This window comes from Leptopilina boulardi, unplaced genomic scaffold, assembly GCF_019393585.1.
Source record: "Leptopilina boulardi isolate dan_hultmark-lab unplaced genomic scaffold, ZJU_Lbou_2.1 LbouV2_214, whole genome shotgun sequence".
Lineage (NCBI taxonomy): Eukaryota > Metazoa > Arthropoda > Insecta > Hymenoptera > Figitidae > Leptopilina > Leptopilina boulardi.
This window is the reverse complement of record NW_026137768.1, coordinates 840319-847740: the sequence shown is the minus strand read 5'-3', so window position 1 is coordinate 847740 and position 7422 is coordinate 840319. Positions and strand designations below refer to the sequence as shown.

Sequence of the window (7422 nt, the reverse complement as noted above, 5' to 3'; positions counted from 1 at the left end):
AAAACAAAATTTTCGACGAGTGCATATTTAAAAATTCTTGTCGTCATTTAATTTTATGTCTGGAAAGTAATTGTAATTAAAAGAGAACAAAATTATTGTTTTATTTGTTCACGTATACATATATATATACATTTTTTTTTTTTTTTTTTCAAAACAGAGAAGAGGTAAAATATAAGGGATAAAGGGTTGCCGGATGAAGTGTGAACTAGAACGAGCAAGACCAAGTTGCTCGTCACTCACCCTCCCCTTATAAAATATACCGTTACGGGATAGGCAGACCACTACAATGTGATAGCCCTTTAAATGCATTGCTGTCTTTGAAGGACGTACTTTGAATTTAGGGAAACCGGGAGAGAGAGTTATTTCTAGAAATTCCGTTTTTTGTTCATAAATTCAGTTTTTTCTTTGTATACAATTTAGAAACTTTTATTGTTATCGCAATCATCAACGTTAGAATAGCAAATTCTGCACGACCTCAGGAGCGAGTGATGTCGAAAGGTCCCATTTTGAACACCAATAGCGTGGCTTCTGGTTGAACCTACCTCACCATTGCTACAGTACGTGTTCTCAGAGTTTTAAATTTTCATAATGTGTTTCCAGCAACATGCCTTCCACGTCTGACCCTTTTGAACAGAGATAATTTTGATTTCTTTGTCAACGCCATCTCATATTGTGTTCTCATGTCTTCTTGACTCCAGCAAGAGCCTTCATTGCCACATTATCTCATATCCTCTCTTCCTCACACGTCCCAGACTCGGCCAACCGCTTAATCCTTTTACGACTACTTATTTTTTTATAATAAAGTTACTTATTTATGAATATGGAAATGGTGTTGCTCATTAATACTATCGTTTTTGTTATAATTTTCGGTTTCCGCGCTTAAATTCTACCCGATTTCAGGGACATCGACACAAAAAAAACACAAACTGGCCCTGGCGCTTCCAAAATTGTGACTCGAGTAATTGCCCTCTCCGCCTCCGCACACAGACCGTCTTGAACTCGGGCTAACGCCTTCAATGTTCAAGGGTTGTTGAAGAAGACTCAAGCTATAAGTTCCCTCGTCTTTACTAGTTAACCCTCTTGAATACGGACTTGCGCCTTTCGTATTCTCATGTAGATAAGTAAAGCTCGGGCAATAACTTTCTTGTCTTCGTGCGTTAACCATCGAATTTTCATTCTTGGGTCCTTTCCTTAGACTTGGGCAAAAACCGTCCTAGCCCGCGCTGCCTTACGTTGCAGTGTCGTAATCATCTTCCCCTAAATCGAAAAATTATTCGTTCAATGAATATTATAATATAACAATGTTATCAATTTTACAGTATTCGATTCCAAGTGACCACGTAAATTGATCTCGGCATCTTTGTTCCTCGTAAAGTTTTGTCTTGAATTTACATTAAAAATATAACACAGGTGGTTCGTTCATAGAACGTGTCACCTCGTGCGGAGAACAAAAGTTTAAATAATAAATCAGTTTCGTCATAAATAAATTGTACGTCACTACCGCGGTGTTATGCCAAGATAAGTCACAAAAGTCACAAGGATTACGCGTCATTTAATATTATTGAAACAAATTTGAGCAACAACATTCTGAATAATAATTCAAATTAATGTTCTATAGATTAATTTTTAATAACTCTTTTGGCCTCATAAGTATAGGACTTAATCGACTTAATTAAAAATTTAAAACTCTGAACAGCAACGGAACTTCCTATAACTCCCAATCAACGATGAAGAATTATTAAAATATCTTGTTTTTTGAAATTCTCAAAAATTTATTTTTAAACAATATAATTACTCTAAGATGGAGCAAAATGTTATCTCAACAATTTTGCATTTTACGCAAAAGCTTGACTGAAAAATTTACTGAGACCGTGTAGGTGGGGATGAGATAAATCTCGAAATTTTAGATAAAAGAGCGTCATTATGTTCGTCCAATTAGAGCTTATACATTTTGTTAATTCAATTAAAAGAAGAATAATTACAAACTATAAAAAAAATTTATATTTTATTTTTATGTTTCTATAATTGAGGGGCCGGAAACAATAACAACCAGTACGCTCGGCCGGTCGCTTTGAAGCCAACCCTACCGAAAGAGTGGTACTGGAATGGTACTGAATTGGACTTGGCTTGAGTTCCACTTCAGTACCACTACCTGATAACCCATAAGAAGACATTTTTAAAGTACTTTAACAATAGTTTTAAAGGTATATAAGATCAACAAACCGTCTCTCACGATATACGTGTAAAACAGCAAAAAAAAAACATAATAGTTTGTAGAAAATTTCTGTTAAGTTTGGAAATTATATTGCAATCCCTCCTTGAACAATAGATCCCTAGGTCCTTTGTTGAAGGATTAAAATTTTAACCCGAGTTTTATTGCTTAAAAAATTTGTAATTTTAATAACTCAACTTTAAAAAATATATATTCAGATTCGTTAATATTTCCAGATTATGAATATCTAAAATTTATCATAAAATAATTACATTTAGAAAAGTTATAATTTATCTCGTATACCTTAAGTTTGATAAAAAAATGGACATCATTTTTGAATTTAGCTGACAAAGGAAATATCATATGCATAATAATGTATGAAAATAATATAAATCCATGAAAAACAAATATAATATTGAAATAAATATAAAATTTTAGTTTAAACATATTGAAAAAGCTAGTCGCTTTTCACTTTTATGAGGGTATTAACGGTAACTCGACCCTTTTCGCAGGTAAATTTCCCAGTTCCATTTCAGTACCAAAATGCACCAAATTAGTACTGAGTTGGTACTGAGATCTCAGTTCCAATTTCCCAGTACCAATCCAGTACCACCCTTCCGGTAGGGAATCAACACCTCAAAATTGAAACTCAAAATTCGGATTTTTCAGAAGCACTACTTTATAGAAGATAAAAAAACATATCTTTTTTCTCTTAGAAACTTTTTTTTAAATCCAATATTTTTGATAATAAAAGCAAAAAGCCCAAAAAAAATTTTATCAAATGTAATGAAATTTTAAAATGTAAACGATTATTTTTTTCACAAATAGTATAATAAATTTGTTTACAACTTGGTATACATACTAAATTAGGTCTAATAAAGCCATTAAAACATTAGAAAAGGCAAAAAAAATTATTGTTTTATTATTTTTAATTAAAAATTGAAAGAGGTCGATATTCACATTTTCTAACTTTTGACGATAAAATGTCTGCAGGGAATTTCAAAACTGTAAGAACTTCTCTTATAATATTTATATTATTTATATTTATTTATATTATATTTATAATATGCGTATTTTAAATATTTACAAAATATCAAGTATGAATTATAAATGTTACTAATATTAATATTGTTAACAATTCTAATACTAATGTACATACATATAAGATACTGATCACAAAAAATAAACATAACTTTCTTCTTATTTCACTAATTTCTTATTATTCGAGCCGAAATAATTTCACATACTTCAAGAAAGAGTCTCCAGCGGGTTAAGTGAACGCGATGGGCTATCCGCTTTTTCTTGAAAATTAATTTTTTTAAAAACTATAACAGGAATTGATTTGGAATTTTGCAGAAAACTTCCTGAAATAGTAGTGAATAAATATTATAAGAGAAGTTCTTACAGTTTTGAAATTCCCTGCAGACATTTTATCGTCAAAAGTTAGAAAATGTGAATATCGACCTCTTTCAATTTTTAATTAAAAATAATAAAACAATAATTTTTTTTGCCTTTTCTAATGTTTTAATGGCGTTATTAGACCTAATTTAGTATGTATACCAAGTTGTAAACAAATTTATTACTATTTGTGAAAGAAATGATCGTTTATATTTCAAAATTTAATTAAATAATTTGAGAAAATTTTTTTTTGGGTTTTTTGCTTTTATTATCAAAAATATTGGATTTAGAAAAAAATTTCTGAGAGAAAAAAGATGCATTTTTTATCTTCTATAAAGTGAAGCTTTTGAAGAATCCGAATTTTGAGTTTCAATTTTTTCACCTTTTTGACGTGTTGACTGGCTTCAAAGCGACCGGCCGAGCGTACTGGTTGTTATTGTTTCCAGCCCCTCAATTACGTTATTTTTAATTTTTGTGAAGGCATTTCGCTTTATATCGTCATCTCTAAATTTACAACTTAAAATATAAAACATTGATCACACTTCGCGTTGTGTCTGTCCGAGATAATCATTTTAAATTGCAAAAGAAAGTCACTATTAGCCGTGCACTTATAACCACAAAATATAAATCGCAAAAATTGGATAATAAAAGATTTTATCATACATCAGTCATTTTGCAATACAATCTTAATTAAGATTTTTCACTTCGAGTATAAGAAAATTTCACTACATATTAAAAATTCGGCAACATAAGTAAACATTCATTTAAAAAAAACAATCACGCTAATGATAAAAAAAAATTAAAATAATTATATCGTCAAATTCATTCATTATAGGTTATTTATTTGCTTCTTCTAAGTTTCTCCTTCAAATTTACGGTTTCCTTATTTAAATTTTATATATCTTTAATAATTAAACTCTTTGTTTCAAATTATCAAAACTCTAAATAATTAATAAAATCAGTTAAGAATCATCAACAATTCAAATTCAGAAATTTCGAATAAATTTTTAAATTATCAAAATAATAACACATTTCAAACTATTTAAATTCTCAGTAATTTAAAAGAATAAAATTTTCAAATAACCTTTTTAATAAATAAAAATTTACATTTATTTCGAATGATTTAAATTTTAAACAGGTTTAGACGAATATAAATTTATAATAAAATCTTTAATGGTAAAAATCTTAAATAATCAAGACTCTAAACAATTAAAACTTTAAATGATTGATCAAAATTTCAAATAATCAGAACTCCAAATAAGAACTTTAATTATATCTTAAACAATGTAAATTCTGGTAAACTTAAACGAAAATTTTAAACTAATTTAATTAAATTTTAAACAACTATTAAAATTATACAAAACTAAACAAAACTGATTTGTTTTCAAATTTTTCGAAAACATTCTGTAAACAATAAACTCTAGAAGAAACAACAAAATAAAAAATTTTACAACAATTTACGAGCTAATTAAACCTTGCAGACACAATGTCTGTGTCGATAGCACTGTAGATGTAACAACACTTTTACGAGAATAGACCATTTTCCAAATTTGGATTTTCACTATTGCACAAACACTTTTCACTTTTCTGCTTCTCTTATTGTTGACCATTGGTATTTTAATTGAAATCTGGAACTCAAAATTAGCAGCTCAACAAAATCAGGAACACAGGAACATTACACACTCGGTTTAGTTGTTGTTTATACACAAATTCAGCATTTCCATTTGTTTTAAAGTTCTAATTTCAAGTTCTAAGATAATTTTCTGTAGTTCTGCCACTTCATATATTTTTTTCAATGTACACAAAAATTATTTAATTCACTCAAAAGTTTCAATAAAATATTTTTCACTTAACAGTTTGTAAATATTTTATTGCTGTAGTTTCACTTGTCATCAGTTCTTGTTGTTAGTTTAAAGTTCAATTTAAAACGTAACTTATTTCACTCAAAAATCACAATTTCAGTGTTCTTAAATTGCTTAAAATCACTCAAAAGAATTGCGAAATTTCAAAAATTTCCCGCACCGAGATCCCGGACGAGCCCCCAAGTTTTATGTTACGAGCGGAGTTACGTAAATAACGCGTAAGCGTAAATTCCGCACCTTGATTTGATGGTTTTACTCGGTGTTAATCCTTGAGAGGAAGCGGGAATATTGAAATGAAAACAAATGTAAATTCCGTGAAACGGAGTGGAAAATCCTCTTGAAGGAAGACAATTAATCAATGATTAATAAATTAATCAATTATTAATCATTCTAACTTCTAGATTAAAACCACATAAGTTTATTGAAAAGTTCGGAGATACATCGACCATTAGGGACGGAGGCGAGAGAAGATCTGCCTTCGGAGTGAGGTTAGAGCGGAGACACAGCTCTCGCTACGAGTCCAAAGAAATCACCATTGCGCATGCTCTGGTATATAGTCTGCTCTATGCTGTATCCAGCATCACTGCACTGTATTAGGCTGCAGTCCCATGGCAGCGTTTTGCGTTGCGTTTTGTCACTAGACCATGAGTGTAAAAGAGATGCAGATATATGTTTGCTATGTTTGCACTCAGGGTCTAGTGACAAAACGCAACGCAAAACGCTGCCATGGGACTGCAGACTTAATCTAGTTCCATATATACTTATTTCGCACGTTATACAATAAGATTATAAATTAACTATATAAACACAAATCAATAAATAAGTAAATAAATATATGCATACATATACACATACACACACATATATCTACCTATATTACAAAAAGATATCGCCGCCAACGCCGCCGCCGCTGTTCCAAGACTCTGAATATAGCCGCAAGTCAAGAGAAGAGGGGGGAGAAGAGAAGGGAGAGGGGGGGGGACTTGCGGCTATATTCAGAGTCTTGAAACGATCTTAACCATTAAATTTAGGGTGGGGGGAGGGGAAAAGGAGGGGAAGAGAGGAGGGGGGATGGGGGTTGGCGCGCGAAGCCGCTGTTCCAAGACTCTGAATATAGCCGCAAGTCAAGAGAAGGGGGGGTAGAAGAGAAGGGAGAGGGGGGACTTGCGGCTATATTCAGAGTCTTGAAACGAACATAACCTTTAAATTTAGGGTGGTGGTGGGGAAAAGGAGGGGAAGAGAGGAGGGGGGATGGGGGTTGGCGCGCGAAGCGCGCAGGGGGCATAGCCCCCTAGTATATATATATATATACACATACACATATACATACATACACGCAACCATATACATAAAACGTTGATTTAGAGATGATGATGATAATAACGTTTTGCATTAATTAAATTAGGATTTGAATTATAATATGAAAGAATTGTCGTCGCGAACATGAAGTTCTTTGTTTGCCTAGTCTGAGGCTTTTCTATATTTTATGAGCCGAGTTGCGTCTGGTCAACACGTGTTTAGTGTTCTATAGAAAAAGGAATTCACAACCTTTTCAAGTGGATTTTTATGATCTTTTTGAGGTTTATATTTCAACTTGAAAGCAAGGGAAACTTGGGATCGTATTTCCTATTGCCATTTTACCAAAATGTTTATTCTGAAAAATGTTTATTTTGTACATTTTGGGAACAAGAGTTTGAAAGGAATTAAAGCGTGACGGAATTATTTAAAATTAGTCATGCTTTTTACGAATATCTGAATAGTTTTATTTTAAGAAGAATAAAATATTAAGAGACAGTTAAGTTAATTCTTAACAAATTTTAATATTAAAATTTAGCGCTTTGATAAATCGTAATTCGAGATATCGAAAGTAAAGTCGAGCGAGAATACAGTCGCTCGTTACAGTTTTTAATGTTTTTTTTACATTTTTTTATAATAATAATAATAATAATA

At 31.2% G+C, this 7422-nt stretch overlaps 1 protein-coding gene across 2 annotated transcripts in view; it reads left to right on the top strand.

Moving 5' to 3' along the window:
• Positions 1-259: 259 nt before the first annotated feature.
• LOC127279085 (uncharacterized) overlaps positions 260-7422 on the top strand; it is a 29820-nt gene continuing 22657 nt past the window's right edge. For both annotated transcript variants that reach the window (XM_051301221.1, XM_051301219.1), the window contains exon 1: positions 260-557. The gene's annotated coding sequence lies outside the window, so the exon portion shown is untranslated. The remainder of the gene's footprint in view (positions 558-7422) is intronic.